This window comes from Hemiscyllium ocellatum, chromosome 25, assembly GCF_020745735.1.
Source record: "Hemiscyllium ocellatum isolate sHemOce1 chromosome 25, sHemOce1.pat.X.cur, whole genome shotgun sequence".
Lineage (NCBI taxonomy): Eukaryota > Metazoa > Chordata > Chondrichthyes > Orectolobiformes > Hemiscylliidae > Hemiscyllium > Hemiscyllium ocellatum.
Window position 1 is genome coordinate 39,852,345 of NC_083425.1, and position 22,199 is coordinate 39,874,543.

A 22,199-nucleotide genomic window follows, 5' to 3' on the forward strand; every position below is an offset into this window, starting at 1 on the left:
TTGAGTAAGGCGTTAGGAGGTCATGTTGTTGTACGGGACATTAGTTAGGCTACTTTTGGAATACTGCTTTCAATTCTGGCCTCCCTTCTATAGGAAAGATGTTGTGAAAGTTGAAAGGGTTCGGAAAAGAATTAAAGATGTTAGAGGGCTTGAGCTAAAGGGAGAGCCTGAATAGGCTGAGACTATTTACTTTGGAGCTTTGGAGGCTGAGGGATGACTGTATAGAGGCTTATAACATAGTGAGGATCATGGATAGAGTAAGTAGACAATGTTGTTTTCCCAGAGGGAATACGGAGGCATCAGGTGAGGGAGGACAGTACATGGTAATCAGCCGAATCTAAAATGAGAGAGGATAGAGGAAATGTGAGAGGAAAAATTAAAAAGGATTTAAGGGGCAGCGTTTTCACGCAGTGGGTGGTGCATGTATAGGAGGTGGTGAAGGCAGATACAATCAGCAGGAGGTTTCCTTGCCCATGTTTAACCTGAAGCTATGAGACTTCAGGAGGTCCAGAGCCAATGTTAAGGACAGTCTGTGCCATCAATTGGAGCAGAATTAATGTTGCCCAATCAGCCCAAGTATCCTTGGATTAAGGAAGAAATATTTCTCATCGACCTTTCTCTTGATTGTGGTGCTTACACAGCTGCTGGAGTTATGCAAATGAGGACATCAAATGTGAATCATGCTGAACTTGATTGTGGTACTTTCAGTGGTGGGGTTGAATAATTTACTTTCAGTTACCTCAATTATCACTTGCATATGCTGAGGAACAGGTTGAGACACAATATAAATGACCATCTACTTGGTAAACCTAGAAATTCTCCAAAAGGCAAGTCAATAAAGCATTAAAATGCTGCATAATCTTCAAGTAAATGTCAACAAAGCTGGTTTTCCATGAGTTGGAACCTGCAATGGGTAGAAACCATCCAGAATCAGGAGACTGGTGCATGTTTACAGTTGCACTTTCTTCTGTTATGAAATGTTTAGCGCTAATGAGAATTTCTCGCAGCTCTCCCATCTTCTCTCTGGGACATCTCATTGGCCAAAGTCTGTGTTCGACTGAACTGAAAGCACCACAAATTAGGTTATGAGTGCAACAATGACATAATTCCTCTTCAAATGTGAAATAATAATTCCACGGAATATTCTATTTCCTAACTAACTTTTACAACTGTTAAGCTACGTGCTGAGGGACTAAGGCATTGATGTGCTAAAAACAGTGATCAAATGCATAACCAATCTTTCGTTCTATTAACATTTACCTTAAATTATTGTCTCCTGGGGAAGGGAGCCTCTTTCTTCCTCAGTCTTCAGGCTTTTACTATTCAAGTTTCATCATGACTATTTGCTATTGTTAGATATCGCTTATTCTTCATACTATTCCTTTCATTGTTAAGTGGCGTCTTAAATGGTGCATTGTGACACTTCATCTCAGTTTCTTAATTTAACAGAAGTAGTGTAAAATGCAATTTATTTCCCTTTGTTAGTTAGAGAAAGGAACCTTCTGTGCAATAACTATTTATGCCTTCTTCATTTATTGGGCTAGTGTTTTTCGTCCTTCTACAAAGTATTAAATACGATTAGGAAAACAGGTTGTTGAGTGATTTGCACTAAATAAATAATGCCAGTTTGAATTAGCATCCATGGTTTCAAACATAGCAGGTTTCCCTAATTTGGGAAGATTATCACCAGGTAAAACTTTAAGCCTGTGTGAGAGGCAGAATGTTTGAAGAATGCCAGCTGTCCTCTGACAGAACAATAAATGCAATGACCCCATTAGCACGGGCAGTGCACCAAATACCATCCGGTTTTTATTTAACTGCTGCTTACAGTAAATCATTATGGCAGTGTTGCAAAAAAAAAAGGAATCACACTCATTCCCGGATAATAAAAATATCAAATACTGAACAATGGTGAAGTATGAACCTTTGAAAAGTTTGCTGAGAGTTGTAAAAAAAAAATCAATTTAGTTATGGGTGACATTTTCACACGATTGTCACAACATCAAAATACACTGCTGAGTGCTTACAACAGAAAGAGGTGGAAATGCTTTCCAAATATTTTCATACAACTTCATAGTCTTTAGCAGATTCACATATTGATAGGTTAATAACCAGCTATTTGGCCAGTGATAAAGTGGAGCATCTATTTCATTTTGTGTTTCGGTTTAAAATTAGTCAGAGCTGTTTGTCCAAGCTTGACCAACTGCTTTTGTTTTCTGTGGGTAATTGATCATGTGGTCTATTGGTAAAAGCCTTGTTTGAGATATAACTTTTAAGCACTCAGAAATATGTGCATTTTTTGTTTGTTTGAAAACAAATGAATTAGTAAAAAGACTATGAGCCAAGCCATGGCTTTTTTTTTACACATTTTTACCTTTCACTTCTGACCAGATTAAAACATGCAATCAATTATAAAGGTAATAATTTGGAGTCATTGCTTTATTAAGCAAACAGGAAGGGCCTATTTCATGGAGATTTATAAGTATCATAATCCCAGGTTTGGCAGTCTCTCTGCCTCATAAATGAAGACCAGCTTGCTCTATGGCCACAGTGATTTTATTTTAAAATCCCAAATAAAAGTGAACACAGTTCTGAGAAAGATTCATTTGGCATGCATACTTCACCAAAGAATATGGGCATGCATTCTGTCTGCTGTTTTATGATTAATGTTAGTCCAATTCTTATTCTACTAATTAAAGCTAACAGAATTAAAAGATAGTTGATATATTCAAGAACACTATGTCCTACTTATAGGGAAAGGGTGTGCTCATTTGACACGATTCTGCACTACAGTCCATCACTTGTTTAAACGCCTGAAGACATTAACTGACTAGTCGCAGAAATTCTTGTGACAAGAATAACAGATAAGAACTTTAAGGGCATTTAAATGGTCTTTGGATAGGCATATGGATGAGATTGGAATAGTGTAGGTTAGACGGGCTTCAGGTTGGTGCAACATCGAGGGCTGTAATGATCTTTATTCTAGAACAAGAATGGTGCAAATATCCAATGGCCATAATATATTCAAGTCATGATCAACTTTCAACATATTCTGAGGAATCTGGAGTGCTAATGCAAAAGACTAGCTGAGATAGTAAAAGCAAGTTGCATCAGAGTCTAATTGATTTCCCGTGGCTAAGCAGTTATGAAAAAGAGGTTCAATCAACTTTTTCCTGTGACGGTCTACTTTTAATACTTTTCTCAGTCAAGGGGCTGATGAGCAAATTTCAAAATGAAAAGGTTTGGCACAACTTTAAATGTGAACTTCAAGATAAGAGTTGAGGTGCAAAGATAAAGAAAACAATATGTAGAGTAAAAAAAAATCAAAGCAATAAAATTCCTAATGTTAAAAAAATTAGTAAAGATGGATGCTAAGAAATGCCAAATAACTAATAAAACCAATTTTGCTTTTTCAATTGAAAAGCAAAGAATGTGAAAGAGACAGACTGAACACCCAAGTCCTGGGCATCAGGAAAGTCAAACAGTATTGGGGTTAACTAACATCGACCTTGAGTTAATCTCTGGTATATATTCCAAACTGGCCTCAACAGAATTCACACACGAGTAGGTTACACTAGCTTCTTCTAGCGAGGTGTGTGGATAAGATTTTTTGGGGACAGAAAGCAGATGGGGAGGGAAGAAGTGGAGACAGTGTTTGGGGTGTTTTTCTGTGTCTGATTCACTGAGATTTAGGGTTAATACTGATTCTTTCCACCTCTTTCACACATATTCCTGCATACACAGTCCCTCCTTTTCATGGCATGTGCACATTCATTTGCACTCCCCTCTTATACAGGCAAAAACACTCCTTCCCTGTCATGCAGACACACAAATATATAAACCTCTCTCTCTCTCTCTCTCTCTGGGGTAGGAGTTTCAAGAGAGAGAGAGAGTGTGTGTGTGTGTGTTTTGGGGTGCTGTGACAGAATAATCTGCTTAATAGCCACATTCATTTTTTTTAAACTTATGTTAGATGTCTGCATGAAAACCAACCTGACACCCTAGGATATGAATTTGCAGCAGAGGTCACAGCTGAGGAGCAGGCAAGTTTATGTTGTTGGACTAATTGACAGACTAGAGCAACTTGCACAGTTGTTTGTGAGATAATGTGGACTCAGAGGCATATCGGAGAAGAACTGGGATGGTTGGTGATATTATGGTGGTGTCACAGCGGGGGATCGATCCAATGTTGGAAGGAAAAGCAGGTTAGCTAAGCGAGCTGCGAGAAAATGTTTCTGCTAAGTTTGACCCAAAAGAAAGACACATAACTCTGCAACAGTTCTTGCATATCTTTAGCTATTTGTTTTCTCAAGGCCGAATAACGCCTCCAGGCCAAGGACTAATTAAAAAAAAGATAAACTCTGAGCTGCAGAAACAAACAGCTTATGGCATAGGAATTGCTCAGTTTCCATTTCTCATCCTGCTTCTGAAAAGCCAGAGGTTGACATGTTTGAGACAGTGAGCATTTGGGTTTGAGATCGTTAACATTCTTGCATTTTTCTTTATCTGAACTCACACATGTTATGGGGGTTAAAATTGCCTTCATGCAACTATTACAATAGGTGATTTTATTAGATACGATTTTGTTGGCAGCAAAGACTGAATACTTACCAATCACCACATATCCATAATGACCCACTGTCATACTTCTCAGTCTGCTAACTAGCTATTTAACAATATGAAATGCTGAAAAGTGGATGATTCAGATGCAAAGGAGGCAATTATCAGGCATAATAGCTCAAAGATGTGTGAGCAAAATCTCAACATACAAGATCATTCTCTTCCCTATGTAGTATAAATTAAATTGGAAATGATAATTGAATGAATAACACGTGGGCAAACTCAAGTAATAATGGAATAGTCTAGAGAGAGGAATGTGCATTCATTTAAGAAAGGCAATGGTGTAGAAAGAGTAATAGATTAGGAGCCTATAATATGACCTACCCTGACTCCCTTTCACAAATAAAAGGGAAATCATACAGGGCAAACCATAAGTAGCTGATCTGATAGTGTTTGTTTTACACCAAGACAATTGAAATTACTCAGAGTCTTTGGCTAGAGCAAGGTTTTATCTGAATATAAGAGAGAGACATTTCTTGACTTGATAAGTACATCACCATTTATTCAATCCACAAGTGAATCTTTTAAGAATGGTTATTGAAATTAGATTTCTTATTCACTGGATTTGGACATCACTGGTTTGACAAGCCTCAACCAGAAGTTCACGATGAGTTGTCACCTTGAATCACTGCAGTCCATGTGCTTTGGGATGCTTAATAGCAGCATTGGGAAAGGAGTTCTGGGATTTTGGCTCAGCAATAATTTCAAGTCAGTTTGGTGTGCTGTTTGGAATGGAACTGGTAGATTTCCCATTGTACATGAGGCTGTGCAATTATTTAACAGAGGTTGATGCCTGTAAAGAATAAAGGGGGTGGTGTTCCCAAGATTATGTCAATACTGCAGAGCCTCTCCTTAGTGGGGAATGTTTTCGCTTATCTTTAGACACCTTCTTGGTAAAGGACTTGAAGTTTGTGCTCAGAATGCTCATCCAGAGTGTTGTTGAGGACCTGGCTGCCTTACTAACTTACTCACAAATAAGACTTCACACTATTTAGTGATGAGTGTTTTACCTAATGCCATTGCCTGAAGGGACGACGTGTTTAAGAGTAAACTCAGCAGTGACCTGGATTTCAAGCACTATTTAAAGTAGCAACTCCTGATTACATGTTACTTGCTGCTGGAGTTGGAAGAACACCTCAGGAGCCATGAAGACTACCTCTGGAACTGTGAAGAATGCCTGAAAGTTGTTGAGAGCTTTACTGGGTTACTTCACCAAGATTTAATTGTTGATCGCATAAAATTCCAATGTACAAAATAGAAGTAGAAGTAGATTATTCAGCATGATGATCCTGCAGTATTATTCAATAAGATCATGGTTGATGTGTTTCTGTTTTGAATTCTGCATTTCCAGCTACCTCTGATAAGCTTTGATTCCCCTGCCAATCAAGAATCTTAAATATTTAAGTGACCTTGCATTCACTGCCTTGTAAGTCAGACAGTCCCAAAGTTTTAAAAAGCTCTGAGAGAAGATAAATTTCCCTCATCTCAGTCCTAAAAGGAAGACTCCTAATTTTAAAACAGTGTCCTCTAATTCTGGACAGACCTACAATACGAAACATCCTTTCTCCATCCATCTTGTTCAGACACTTCACTCAAATCACTACTCACTCTAACCCCCAGTGGAAAGAAGCCCACCTGTTTCAACTTATCCTCAAGATGACACAATCATTTAAGCCATGAGTTTCATAAACTGCCTCTGAACCACATCAAACGTATTCACATTCTTTTTGAATAAGAAGGCAAGAACTGCACACAATATATGGAGCTGGTCTCAGCCAGGCCTGTATAACTGAAACACAATATCATTTCTTAGCCTTCTTAATTATGTGCTGCGTTTGCATACTAATCCTTCTGTGACTCATACACCTAAATCCATTTGCATCTTTAATCCCACAATCATTCTCCATTTGGTTAATACTCTACTCTTCCATTATTCCTGCCAAAGTGAACAACTTTACATTTACCCACATTGTACTCCCACTGCCATGTTTTTTTCCGACTCGCTCAACCCATCCTTACCTGTCGACAAACCTCCCTACATCTTCTTCACAACTTATTTTCCTACTTTACTTGCTGCTGTGAATTTAACTACCCTCCTTTACATCCCTCATTTAAATCATTGATATAAACAGAGAAAGGGTTTTGGGCCTGCGGGACTTGACTAGCCACATTCTGCTCATCAGACAAATATCCAATGATGCATACTTGGTATTTTGTCAGCCTAACCACAAGTTCTGTGAGAACTTCACTCTATCAAGTGAGTGCTGTTCATTCCAACTAATAGAATCCCTTCAATGATTTTATGTGGAAGCGGCCATTTGGATTAACATGTCCATACCAGCCCTCTGAAGACCAGCTTACCCTGTCTCATTCTCCTACCCTATCCCTGTGACCTTGTATTTCCCATGGGAAATACACCAAGTCTGCACTTGCCTGGTCTCCACAGGCAATTTAACATAATCAGTCGACCTAACCTGCACATCTTTGGATTGTGGGAGGAAACCGGAGCACCCTGAGGAAATCCATGGAGACACAGGAGAACGTGAAAACTTTACACAGACAGTCGCTCAAGGCTGGAATTGAAGTATACCAGAATAGTGGGAGTTCTTGTTCTTGGGTATCTTGTCTCTGCTGATCTGGATAAGGATTGGGAGATGTGACCGATTAAGCAGTAGCAGGAGAGGGGGATTGGGATTGAGGTTAGGGTTGGGGGGGGTTGACAAATTTTACCCTTGCAGGCGGAGGATATTCCTCTTCCTCTAGGGTTCCTCATCTTTAAAGCCCGTGTGCCCTCTCTCAGTCCCTGAACCATCCTGTAACATGGCATTGTGAGCAAGTCTGAGCACTCCACAGCTTTAGTGGGAGTGGATAGATGGCGCCCATACACACTACTCCACAAAAACTGTCTAATCAGCTTGAGTGATAAACCTGCAGATGTCTGCTTTGGCACCTCCAGGCAAGTCCAAAATTATGGTAATCAGCAATTAGGAGCAAAATTGCATTCTAAATCCAGACTAGTCTTATTAACACTGCATCCATTTAGTGCCTGTTTTCACCCTTTGGCCAAAAATAATTCCAAATTGTTTTCATCTGCAAATAGTTGTTCTGGCCACATAAATCAGTCCACAAACAAAGTACAGACCACCTCAGCAAAAGTATGGTTGTTGTCTCATTGTCCTGTGGAGTCATTTTTATTAACTTGCTGAAGTGCATTTTTACAGTTTGCTCGTTATGACAAAAAGTGAAGTTTCTACCGTGCAGCAGATTCCAGATTTACAACTGCATAGTTCATACACTAACAAACACTGGAGAACAGTGTTTCTAAGTAGGCTTCAAATTTTAATCGCTAATTGAGTACTTGCACCATGTGTCTTGTGTTTAAACTCATGACTTCATTAAAATATTGTTTTATGGCAAAAAACTACTTGAGAATATCCACAATGTCCAAACCTGAAGGATCAGCAACACCATACCAATAAACAAACCATTTCATGGCACAAGGGAAGTGCAACTAGACAGTGTTGGTGATGGAGTGGAAATGTAATTGGAAGCTCATCTCAGAATTAAATGTCATGTCACATTTGCACAGTTGGTTTGGTTCCACTTCAGTTCGTGTCCAGCAATGGGGTCAGTGCTAGAGAAGGAAGTTTCTTATGAGCCTGACCCCACCCTCACTGGAATAGCAGTCCTGGAGAAACTAAAATATATGCACACCATTTCCCCAACATTGATAATGATGTTCTGCCAAAGTAACAGAGGGAGATCAGGGCACTCCAGTGGATTATTCCACCCCATAACATTTTGATGAAGATCTCCAATGCCTCTGCCTAGCTTCACTTTGCAGGCTATGACAGACTGCTGAAATACATGTATACAGAGATCAATTGCTTTGCATATGCCCCTGCAAAGTAGTTATATGAGCCTTTGTAGTGGATTCACTGAAGAGTGATAGCATTTGAGAATGGGATGCCAACATCCTTGAAGTAGGGACAATTAGTTTAATGTTAGTGCAGCTAAAATTAAAGTGAATGATTATCTTGAAGTATTATACTTATGATCAATTTCTTCCTGGTATGATGAAATATTTGACCAAATATGGTTTTTGGGAATGTTAGCTCAGCATTTGTAACAATATTCTGTCTTTGCTTTGTTTTGAGACCAGCCATCTTCAGAATAAAATGGCCAAAGATCTGATGTCTCAATTCTGATTTCAAATATGCAAAAAAATCAAGATTCATTTGAGCCAAAATATAAGAAAACTTCAATAGGTCAATTCACTTTAGAAGCCAAAGGAAGGCTGACTGTGATTTTGTGCATTTCCAGCATTCCTCATTGTTTCAATTTTGTTAAATGGGAACTCAAATCTGGGTAAATTCAGCCCCGGTTTTGAGCTCTAAACAAAGCACTACTGTGTTCAAATTCCAGGTCTGTGTTTTCCAGGGATCTGTCATTGCTTCAGTCTGCCCTTATAAACCACTTGATTAAAGCAGGCCCTTTGTAATTAACCAATTGCAGCACGTGACTGATTGGAATTGAGCAGCAATATTCTGTAAAGCAATTCCCTCTGTAACGAGACTTGCATTTGTCAACTGACAGCTACCAGTCTGCCCATAATTGCTTTATTAATTAGAGGTGATGAAAATTTAATATCTACTCACCTGCAGAACTGAACTCCTGAAGTAGATTTTGTTTTAAAGTCAATCCAGTTTGGATCTAGCATGAAGGCATCAAATTTAAAATTATGCACAGTGCTGAGGACCACCTTACGTTTAATCCATCACTTATGGCAAATACTGCCAAGGGTATTCACCATCACATTCCTTGGTGGATCTTGGCAGTCTTAGGATAACATTTTGAGTGACCATTTCCAGCCAACTTAGAAGCAAGCTGGCCTGGGCAGCCATCTGTGTGGAGTTTTCACGTTCTCCTGTGTCTGCATGGATTTCCTCAGGATGCTCCGGTTTCCTTCCACAATTCATAGATGTACGGGTTAGGTCGATTGGCTATGCTAAATTGCTTGTAGATGGCCTTGGCTTGAATTTTAGAATTGTTTCTCTACTGATTGGTGGACATCTAATGCAATGGTAGGGGTAAACATTTAGGAGAAAGTGAGGACTGCAGATGCTGGAGATCAGAGCTGAAAATGTGTAGCTGGAAAAGCGCAGCAGGTCAGGCAGCATCCAAGGAGCAAGGATTCCTGAAGAAGGGCTCATGCCCGAAATGTCAATTCTTCTGCTCCTTGGCTGCTGCCTGACCGGCCCGCTTTTTCAGCGACACATTTTCAAGGGTAAACATTTACACAATTTATCCATGGTTGGTCCCTGTAAATGATTTGTGACTGCAAGAAGTCAACACTTTTCTACTAACATTAAGCATTGGAAAGCACAGAACTTAAGTCATGATGACAAGTATAACATTTTGTAATAATATTTCTTCCTGCACTCATTTGGACAATCTGTAAGAAATACCAAAGTAAAAAGAAAATAGTAATTACACTCAATGAGAGGCTATTACCTCTATCAGAGTGTGCACTTGTTGGCAAGTGGATTCTGATTGGTAGAGGGATTGAAATGGTGAATGCACCAGTTAATGATGGCTGGTAGTTAACAGAAATTTTATACCAGCCAATTTGAATTTGATTAGTCAAGGGTTTGCAAGCAAATTTTGCCTAGTCATGGAATCACATCTAATGCTGGACATTGTGTTATATCCAACCAGCTCACACTTGCAAAATGCACAATCAGCACCTTGCTTGTTTTTTTGGGATAAATGGCCTCCAATACTAATATCAGACCAGCAGTAAAATTCATTGACCACATTAGTCACTAACATGGTAGGGAATGTACTGAGAGCATTAGATATGATTTTGAAATTGAACAGAATTTACTAAACAACCAAGTGTAAGAAAAAATTACAATTGAAAGATTAATGTGACATAGTTACAGTTTAATACACATGACTCTCTTTGCAGACAGGAGAAACATGTTCACACATTGGGAATTTTTGTTCAGTTTAAACAGGCACATTGACTGGTTGAACACCAGGCTGAATCCATAAGCACCGCATCACATCCAATCCAGTACAGATAGCAGAGGCAAATGTTTCTACAATTGTGTTGTAGCCAATTGAATGTCAGTACCTCTGCTAAAGTTACACCTTGACACTAATTTTAAGGCAAGGTCCCGAGAGTGGTTAAAATCAGCCAAAAGAACAAACAAGGTAGGGGAAGCAATCCACCTTATGCTGATGGAGTTAAGATATTGAGGAACAATATCCTGTTCAGTCCTGAGTAGGCTGTTGGCAGAGACCATAGGTTTTTGTTTGGTTATGTTGTTGAAGGATATTTGATGATGCAGAAGACCTCATACATCTCTGATCAACCTCAAATGCCACTTATTGGCATTAAACAGCTGGCAGTGAGGATGCCAAGTCAGATGGTGAAAAATGCATTTTTATTTTGGCAGTGATGAAGGGCTCTTTCCCAAAACATCAATTCTCCTGCTCCTCAGATGCTGCCTGATCTGCTATGCTTTTCAAGCACCTTGTTCTTGACTCTGAGCCCTAGTCCTCACCTTCTTTTCTTGGCAGCCAGTTTGTTCTGAGAACATATCCCTTTACACCTAGTAAACAAATCTGCATCCCGGCAGTGTCCTTTTATACTCTTTTGAGTAACCAAAACCAGATTAACTAATTCGCCAATTAACAACCCTTTAAAGGGGCAGTGTATCAAAAAATTTTTAAAGAAAATAAGACCATAAGACCATACGAGATAGGAGTGGAAGTAAGGCCATTCAGCCCATCGAGTCCACTCCGCCATTCAATCATGGCTGATGGGCATTCCTGAAGAAGGGCTCGTGCCCAAAACGTTGATTCTCCTATTCCTTGGATGCTGCCTGACCTGCTGCACCTTTTCAGCAACACATTTTCAGCTCTGATCTCCAGCATCTGCAGTCCTCACTTTTCCTGATGGGCATTTCAACACCACTTAACCGCACTCTCCCCATATCCCTTAATTCCTTGTGAGATTAAGAATTTATCAATCTCTGCCTTGAAGACAATTAACGTCCTGGCCTCCACTGCACTCCATGGCAATGAATTCCACAGGCCCACCACTCCTTGTCAGAAGAAATGTCTCCTCATTTCCATTCTAAATTTACCCCATCTAATTCTAAGGCTGTCCCTATGAGTCCTAGTATCCCCACCTGACGGAAATAAATTCCCAGCGTCCACTCTTTCTGAGCCATGCATTATCTTGTAAGTTTCTATTAGATCTCCCCTCAACCTTCTAAATTCTAATGAATACAATCCCAAGATCCTCAGCTATTTATCATACATTAGGCCTACCATTTCAGGGATCATCCGTGTGAATCTCCACTGGACACAAGGAAAAGTGTTAATCAAATTAACATGCTGTATCCACACTGTCCTGTTTTATGTGCCTTCATGACTTAATTCTACATCAACCAGTTCCGAGACGTTACAACGCACATCTGAGGCAGGTGGGACTTGAACCTAGGCCTTATAGCTCACAAGTAGGAACACCACCACTACACTATAAGAGCCAATTTTGTTGGGGCTCTGGAGATATTTTCTAATCAACCTGTTCAAAGATATTGTTACATGTGGTTCTTGAAATCTAACCTCCTGGCTCAGAGGCAGGGATACAATCACAGCACTATTAGAGCCTTTATATCACCTCACCTTCACTGTCACTAGTTCAAAATCCTGGTACTCCTTTACTCCCAGGCCTGTGGGAGTATCTACACCCCAAAGAAGTTCAGTGGTTCAGAAGGCAGATCACTACCACATTCTTTGGGACATTTGGAGAAGGGCAATAAATCTGGGCGAGCCAACAACGCCCACATCACTTGAATGAATAAAAAGGGAAACATGATTTTAATAACTCAATTATGAGAAAATGATCACAGAGAGCACGGGAAAGTCAAGTAGAAGATCAGATGTAATCTGATTGATAAACATAACAGACTTGAGAAGGCTACTTGTGCTTTTATTTCTTAAATTCTTATAGAGTTATGTCTTATAATAGCAGAGATACAAATCTGCAGCATGGTACATCAAGATTAACATACTTTCCGAATTCTATATATCTTCAGCAGTTGGAAAACAGTACTATCCTTGAATGTGCTTTTCACCTGAAAGGATGGAATTAGAATGGTTTTAAATTTTCATTGACCTTTCCAGTATTCATTCAATTACAATTGATGCTTCTTTCTGATTCCTATAGACAGATATCTGGTCGGCATTTACAGGTTGGACTGAAGGGTCTGTTTCCATGCTGTACATCTCTATGATTCTATGACTCTTGAAGTGGAACTAGCTCAGGAAAAAGACAGCTCTTTGCCTCGTAGAGCAATCAATTGTTTATACATATCTGCTAGGATTTTTTTAAAAGTGCAAGTTAAACATTTCTAAACATATTTAGAAACCATTTCACCTTCTAATCATGTCAAAAAGCATTTAAAGGAAAATAAACATTGCCTCAGATAGTAAGATTTGTGACAGTTGTTTAAAACTTTGAAATGAAACACATACATTGACTCACACTCCCAGTTTTTGGTTTTCTTGAGGTAAATGAAGCAGCCTGTTTTCCCGAAGTGGAAACCTTGTCATATTTGGTGCAGCCCCAGCTTAGCTTGTGTTAGCACATGGATCAAGTATGGCCGAAATACCCTTTCCCATGAAAGTTTTAAAAGGCAACTGTTTTTTGTCAGGTCACAGCTATCCAGAAAATGAATCATCCAAAATGACACTTCTTCATTTATTTTTTCTTTCTCAGCCCTTTGCATTGATTTGTGAGTATTGCATCAAAGACAAGAGCATTTTTTTCAGAATGAACCTTGTGAGTGAGTTAGCATTTAGAAGCTTAATTATTCAGTGTATTCAAGCCATTGAGACAGGGATGATCATCAGAAGTGCCTTTTGGCATTTGATGTGATCTGTTCAGTAAACGGCATTGACGGCTAAAGTATCTGAAAAGAAAAAAAAAGACATTTTAGCTTCCAACAGAGTTCACTGCGACTTCAAGTAATTTTCAATGCTGCATTGAGCCAGGCTACTTGTCTCTCATGGCTCAAGTACTTAAAACATTTTCTAAGCTTAAATGCTTTGAAAAGGTTTTGAGTGCAGGATAATGCATTTGCGTTTAGTCTTTGGCTTTGAGCAATTTGAATTACAGTCATTTACCCTACCTGATTTGATGACTGCAGAACACACCAGGGATATGTCTTAAGGTCAATAACATATGTTAAAACCTCTTTAAACATACAATAGACTGTGGACGATAAACCATATACTGTAGAGACCACTAGGAAGCCATAACCGCATAATTCTTGACCTTCAAGGTCACTTACTGCAAAATTTCAGATTGTCTATTAATACCTGGATAGTTGCTTTTTTTCGCTAAAAGGCATTTTAAACCCTACACTTAACCCTTCAAAATGGTAATGAAGGTGCTTAATAACAGGACTTAATCGCAGAAATAAAAATACCAACAACATGGAAGATGGTTTGAGGACAACTGCTTATGAATGTGGATTCACACTTTAAGTTACAAGGATGAGAATCATTTGGCAGAATTTTCTGATTTTCAGTTGGGTGGAAGGATCAGAACAGAAACTATGCAGTCAGCCGCTCCCATTCCCGTCATCTAAGCTCATCAAATCCAGCACTCCGTGACTAATCAGTGACTGTCTGGTAGAAGAGAGCAAAGGTGGGCTTCAAGCACGATTGGGACTCTGGATGGGGATGCTATATGGTAAACGGTGTAATGCCAATAACAAAAAGTCAGACACGGCTACAGGTTTAAAGGCCCCCATGTCTTTAGAAACCATCCCTCATTTTTATTAAAGGATCAGGTGGAAAAAAAATTAGTTAAAGTAACATACAGGCACCACCACCTGAATCTGCTATTTTATTCCACGATATAACAGGGGGAAAACTGTTTTTTCTGCTCTCATGCAGGGAACCAGAGGAATCTGACCATGGAGCAGCTGAGAGCTGGGGTGGAGCAGACTGGAGGATTGGAGTTGAGCAGTGATGGTTATTGGTCTTGGGCCTGGTGTGGGCAGTAAGGCCACATGTGGAAGCCCTTGTGCCGAGCTGCTGTAATGTAATGTTTATTTGAATTTTTTTAAATCTTGCTGTAATGTCAATCACTTAACCGTGTCTTATTTCTAACTTATTCTTTAAACACTGTAGAGTAATGCAATTATCTTTTTTGTTTGTTCCTCTTTTGGATCTAAGATTGGAACCTAAGAACTTGTACCGAAGATGGTGCCATGACAGGCTTTCACTGTGCTCTTGTACTTCTGTACTTGAGTACACGTGACAATAAAGGATATTCTATTTTCTATTCTATTCAGTATAGCTGCTGTAAAACTCAACTAAATGTTTTAATGTCTGATGCCTGGAAAATGCAGCAGGCAACAATAAATTGCTGAAGATTAGTGTCATAACCAAGCTTAATAGCTTGTTATTTACTTACAGTTGAAATGGCTTTGGGCCGTTTATCTAAGGAAAGATATACTGGCATTGGAGGCGGTCATTACGTTGACCTTGTGTATGGAGGGACTGTCTTTTGAGGAGAGATTAAGTTGGCTGGGCCTTGTACTCATTGGTATTCAGAATGGCAACCTTATTGAAAAATGCAAACATTTTAGAGGACATGATGGGTTAGATGCAGAAAGGTTGTTTCCCCTCATATCTGGGACTAGAATGCATAATCTCAGAAAAAGAAGTGTTGTTCTTTTAAGGAGCAAAGAGGAGGAATTTCTTCTACCAGAGGATATTGAATCTTTTGAATGCTTTACCATAGAGGGCAGGAGAAACTGGATTATTAAGTATGTTCAAGGCTGAACTGGATAGATATTTAATTAGTAAGCGAATCAAGGGTAATGGGGAAAAGACAGGAAAGCATAGAAGAGGAGCCATGATCTCATTGAATGGTTGAACAAATGGACTGAATGCCTTGTTTCTGCTCCATTGTCTTATAATTTTATAGTCATCTAAAAATGGTGAGTAGTGGGTGATGGGCTGCCAATCTTTTGCATCTGCTTGCATTCAAACTTTAGAGACTGTCATTTCATTGCAGAACCACAAGTATTATTTTATGTTCACATGTAGGTGAAAATGTGTTGCTGGAAAAGCGCAGCAGGTCAGGCAGCATCCAAGGAGCAGGAGATTCGACGTTTCGGGCATAAGCCCTTCTTCAGGAAGGGCTGTTCACATGTAGGGACCAGCATAAAATTTGCAAGCATTAAATTCATCCATACAACTCTGGGAATCACCAAGAGATCATATTATATTTCTGTGGACAATTTACCCCACTTGCTGTAACTTTTTAAGGATGTTCCTTGCCACATCAGCTCAGTATCTTATCTAAAGAAGAAAAAAAATGACATGAAATCCAAAAGAGGATTCCTTTTTTAAATTATGTGAGGAGTACCAAGAGTTGACTTGTTTCAAGCAAACTCATTTTTTTAAAAAAGCATCAAGCCATTCCAACTTGGATACATCCAGTGGTGAAGAAAAGTATCACATTACATCTGTACAGCATCAGAATTCATTGATTCAGCGCTAGATATCATGTGTAGATTTGAATTACGATACAATGTAGAACCGTGATGATAGAAATCCATTTAAACTTTTGAAATTTCTCATGACAACTAATTAGAACTCTACCTGAAACACTTCAGACTCTGGGTAGTTTCTTCACTTGCAATAAGTAGAGAAAGAAATGAATTCTAGCAATCACATGAGAGAAACAGAAAATGGTAGAAACACTCAGCAGGTACTACTAGCATCAGTGGAGAGACCTACAGAGTTACTGTTTCAGCTCAGAATTCAATGATCAAGTGTCATTAATATCAGACTTTGAGTTGAATTTTCAGTTTGGGGTTAGGACCTTAAACTCAGGAGTGGTAGGGGAAAGGGTAAATGGGAATCATAGAATCTCTACAGTGTGGAAGCAAGCCATTTAACCCATTAAGTCCACACTGACCCTCTCTGGAGCATCACACCCTATCTCTGAAACCTTGCATTTGCTGGTGCTAATCCACCTATGCTGCACATCCCTGGACACTTTGGGCAACTTAGTATGGGCAATCCACCTAATCTGCACATCTTTAGACTGTGAAAGGAAACCGGAGCACCAAAAGGAAATCCATGCAGACGTAGGAAGAATGTGCAAACTCCACACAGACAGAGACTGGAATCAAACGCAGGTCCTTGGCATTGTGAGGCAACAGTGCTAACCACCATACCACTCCATATGTATTGAATGAATATGTAAATCAGCACGTTTACAACATTAATGGTAAGTGACACACTCACCCAGCTACCAGGAAATGGTTCCCCCTAGCAGCCTCGCAACTGGAGAAAAGTCTTGACCTGTACATAGTTGTGTTTACTATGCTTAAATAAAAAAGATAATGTTTGGCTAGTGAATTTTGAGATTTGTAGCTCAAGTTGATGATAAGTATGTAAGTTAGCTCACTGAACTAGATGATTTGTTTTCAGAATTTCGTTACCATACTAGATAACATCATCAGTGAGAGTCTCTGGTGAAGCACTGGTGGTATGTCCCACCACTCTACTTATAGATCTTGGTTTCTTAATTGGTTTCCAATTCTATTTTTCAAGGGAAGGTAGATGGGATCTAAATCGATGTGTTTATTGATGGAGTTCTGGTTAGAATGTCATGCCTCTAAGAATTCTCACGCGTGTCCTAGGATGTGTTTGACTCTTCATCAAAAGACTGCTGCAAAATTGACCAACCTCTCATTTAACACCCACACCACTGCGATGCCTGTTGTCAGAAACAGTTTTTAAGAAGGTGACCAATTTTTGGCTAGGTAGTGGGTTTGTCATCCAATCAAAGTTGGAGGATGCATACTTAATCTGAAGGGTCAATAGAATGCTGCTCAGAGCTAATAGAATGGCAACCGCACAGTCGAAGGTAGAAGCTGTTGAAGTAGATAGGAAGAGGTAAAGGCACCTTCATTTGCAGTTGCTGCACACGACTGAGGTTACTAAGAAGATCAGGAGATTTAAGGTCTTTCGACATCAGGAGGAAAGCCTCTCACAATAATAGGTAATGCATGGTTATGGCTAATTTTTGGAGCAGTTCTTTCCAAATAGATCAGAGCTGTATAGAAGCATCTTTAATTTAATGACTGGCCTTTTGACGCAAAATGTACCTTAACATCTATTCAATGCCAAAAAGTTCCAGTATTTCCTGAAGTTCTTTCAAATTTCCAACATCAGTAGTAGTTTGTTCTTAAGGTGTAACTTTGAGACTGAGAGTGCCTCTGGTTAAGTAATTTAAAAGCTGTTAAACATATTGCAAGTATTAATTACAGAGAAAATTGATTCCAAGTGCAATCTTGAAAACCCTCCAGAAATATGCTGTAACTCCATTATTAATTTAGAGTTATTTAACTGGTATACATCTGACTCTTAGGTACATCTACAATGAGGCTTTGCTATATAAGATTAATGCTCCTTTGAACTTGTTCAAATATTTGTTGTGAATGTGATGTGAATCATATTTTTACAGCATTCCATTTTACCCGATCAATCACTTGTTTGCAACTGGTGCACTGCAATCATTGACTTGTCCTTGCACTTTCAACATCTGATTAAGTGCAGTAGCTGATTAACAATTCTTGAATATAAAAATGCGAACAGTGAAAATGAACACAAAACAGCAAAGTAAACTGGGAGAGTAAAAGAAAATAAGAGACTAACAAATGAGAGCACTTGAGAAACAATGCAGGGTGTAAGAAAAATAAAGGTACACCAGAGAGTTAAGAAAAGAAATATAATTGTCCTGGTCAGTATTTGTTCCTCAACTTAAAGCATAATCAGAAATGAATAAAAGAACATGAGTGTGACAGAGAGAATGAGAAGACAAAGGGCAAAGTGACAAGCTGGTTAAAATATGGATAACTTGCATTTTTAAATAGAGGAATAGACTATAAAACTAAACAAAATTCTATTAGAATTTCAGTAGTTTTAATTTCTTAGAATTAATTAATTGGTTAACTCTGCGCTGAGGTGCTGAGGTCAATGCCAGCACCATACCATAGGAAACAGTAAAGGTTTTTGTAAGATTCAGAGGACATTTACCAAATATTTCAGCTATGTTTGGAAGTTTGGAATAAATAAAGCTGCTCCTCTTGCAATGGCAAAGAATAAGATATCATCTGGTAAAGATTTTAATAATGATAAGGTTTTAATGGGCACTACAGAGAAATACTCATTATAGCAAGTCTGACAATAGGGTCATAGATTCAAAATCATTGACAAAAGGTCTGGAGGAGAGATAAAGAGAAATAATACCATTCAGACATTTTCAGGAACTGGAATGCACTGCCTTCAAAAGTGGTGGAAGTTTATTTTTTAAGTTGTTTCAGAAGGCAAACGGATAGATATTTGACGATTAGGAAGTTAGTAGGTTATGAACTAAAGCAGGAATGTGGAGGTCAGCACCATTATGTCATAAAAACTCGACAGAAAGGGCCATTCAGCCCATCAAGTTTGCACCAATCCTCCAAGTAACATCCCACCCATCCCTATATTTACCGTGGCTAACTTGCACACTACGGGGCAATATAGCATGGCCAATCCATGTAACCTGCACATCTTTGAACCATGGGAAGAATCCAGAGCACCTGGCAGAAACCTACACAGACATGGACAGAACATGCAAACTCCACACAGACAGTAGCCTCAGGCTGGAATTGAACCCAAGTCCATAGTGCTGTGAGGCAGCAGTGCTGACCACTAAGCTCCCCTCCCGTCCTCAAGGTCTACCGCCCTCTGGTGGCTGGGAACCCAGTAATCCCTCGTGTGTCGACCCATCTTGTTTCATTGCCTTGAATTGTTGGTTGGCTGGTTGCATCGATGTTTAGAGTATTCATGTCAAAATTGTATTGTGGTCATGTATGACGTGCCAATCTTCAAGTGAACACAACCTACGGGTGCTACTGTTTCAAAAAGATCAGCAGAGTCATAATAAACTGAATGACTTTCTTCTGTGGGCCAACTTTTCTGAGGAGTGGCAATCTGTGAGAGATATATGGGTGTTGAATCAGGGGAAGAGGATGGATCTGTACTGTGTGAAAATTGGGGTGAGGGGTTTTGGCAGCAGGGTAAAGGGAGGTTAGTTCAGTATGAGAAAGATGTGTTAGGTCTGGAGCAGTGGGAAGAGGGGATAGATGATCAGTTCTGGCAGAGTGGATAAGTCGGTTGTATCTGGCAGAGGGAAAACGATTCCGATCCAGTGACAGAGAACAGGAATTGGACCAAAACGTGGAGTAGGGGTTTAAGACCAGCTCTGGGGAGGTGACATCCAGCAACAGGGCAGGAAATTTTGGGTTGGGTCTTGCGGGGTGTTGGATGCCAGGCATATTGATGGAATGTTGGGTTCAATGGTAAGGGTGATGTCAGGTTGCAGGGAAAAGCGGATAGAGTCAGGTCAAGATCTGAGGATTTTGGATGTTTAGACAAGATGCAGTTTGAGGTGTGTGAAGTAAATCGGTGTCAGTTTAATAGTCACTCAGGAATTAGACTATGTACTTACTAGTCTAATTTATCCTGATAATTATTTACTTAATCTCAGTGGTACCCTCTGAATTTTCAGACAACATGATACTTTTAGAGGGTTCCAAGTATAGGTGAATTGCTGAGCCAAATCTGCAAACTTTCTGGGCAATTCCCTCAAAGTCTGCTACAATGGGGATTCCATGTGCAACTCCTGTCTAACACTGGAAAAATGATTATCTGAGTCTGTGATTTTATAATTCAGCCAAATACAAGCTAAGAAAGAATGAGATTTTAATAGGTTTCAGATCCATGGTACTTTTACCAAATCCTCTGAGACCATAGATAAACCAGAATTTGGAAGGATCGTGAATGACAAGAGGACAGGAATTGAAAATGCGATCAATTTTCAGATTGGATAGTTTTGTAAAATGGGTCACATATGTGGATTGAGATAAACCATCACCTCTGCGTTCAAAATATTTGAATGAGGAAATTTGCAAGACTGCTCTGAAATGAAAATTGAAGCGTTCACAATTTTCTGTGACTAGGAGATTGCTACTCAAATATTCAAAGGTTAAGTGTTAATTTGTTGAAGGTTTTACTTTGTGGGGAACAGCAATTTACATTATAGCATATTGAAGAAATTAGTTCTGAATACATCGTCAGTATGAAACAGTTAGCCAGGAGACAGTTGGCAGATAAATGAGATTGTTCCTTTACTTGGTACAAGACAATGCTATTTTATTACAACCTGCTGAGGGATGCAAACATAAATAAAATCTTTTTATTTATATCTTAGTTTCAGACAGGGTGAAGAAGATGGAAGTATTGGTTTGAGGCAAATACATTACTGTACCATTAACCATTAACACAGCATGACTAGGTAATGCACAAAAGTTCATCATCTATCAAGGTGATTGTATTTAAGTCATATCTTTTGTACTGCACTATTAACCTTATCCTGCCCAATCCCATATAAGTACAACTTAGGTATGTATTTTGGCAAAGCATCACATATTTAGACATTTGTCATAGAAGTTAAAATTCAACTAGACCGCAACACAAAAAGACATTGGAAAGTGTTGCTTCCTATCAGGCTTGGCAGAATGGCATTAGCTGAATAGACATATATGTAAATATAAATGTAAACCAAAATCCAAAAATCTTGGACTACATCCAAAAGTTCAATCAAACATAACAGCTGTGTTATAAGTTGTATACATAGTTATAACCTTCCAATTAGTAATTTACTTGTTTATATTTACCACACAATAAAACTGAAGGTCAAATTTCTTGTGATTTACTCACTGTCACTAGAATTTTTTTCTCTCATTTCTATATTAAGGGATCTATTTAAGGTTATAGCAGTACTTTCAATGAGAAGAAGTAACTAAATCAATGCTCCCCTCATCAGATTGGGAGAGTTCACTGAGTCAGTTGTCAAGAATCTTCTAAGCGAAACATAATCTTCATCCAAACGTATCTTGTTTGATTAACAAATACTCATATGGGACTGTAACATTTACACAATGCAATGAAAATAAACTGCTGCAAATTAGAGTCATTCATTTTTCATTCACAGTGAAGACTATGAGGCTGAGATTGGTACTTAACTCGAGCAACTGAAAATGAATCACATTGCCCATTCTCTGCACATCAAAGTTGTGTCTAATTCTCCTTTAAATAATGCCTCCCTGTAGTAAAACCCACCATTGTCTTTCAATTTGTGTAAAGAACTTTCTCCTAATCTCTCTCCTCACTTGCTTAGCAATCATTTAAAGTTAATGACTATTATTTCCTGAGTCTCCATCCAAAGGAAATAGTTTCCTATTCACCCTATCAACCCTATTTTTTTTAAAAAAAGCAGAGCTAAATGGTCGATTAACCTTTTGTGTTTTAGTGGAAAGAATCTTACAGCCTTAAGTATATCCTCAAAATTATAATTTGTCATCTCTAGTATTACCACAATGAATCTATAATGTACACTTTCTCTGATTTTAATGTCCTCTCTT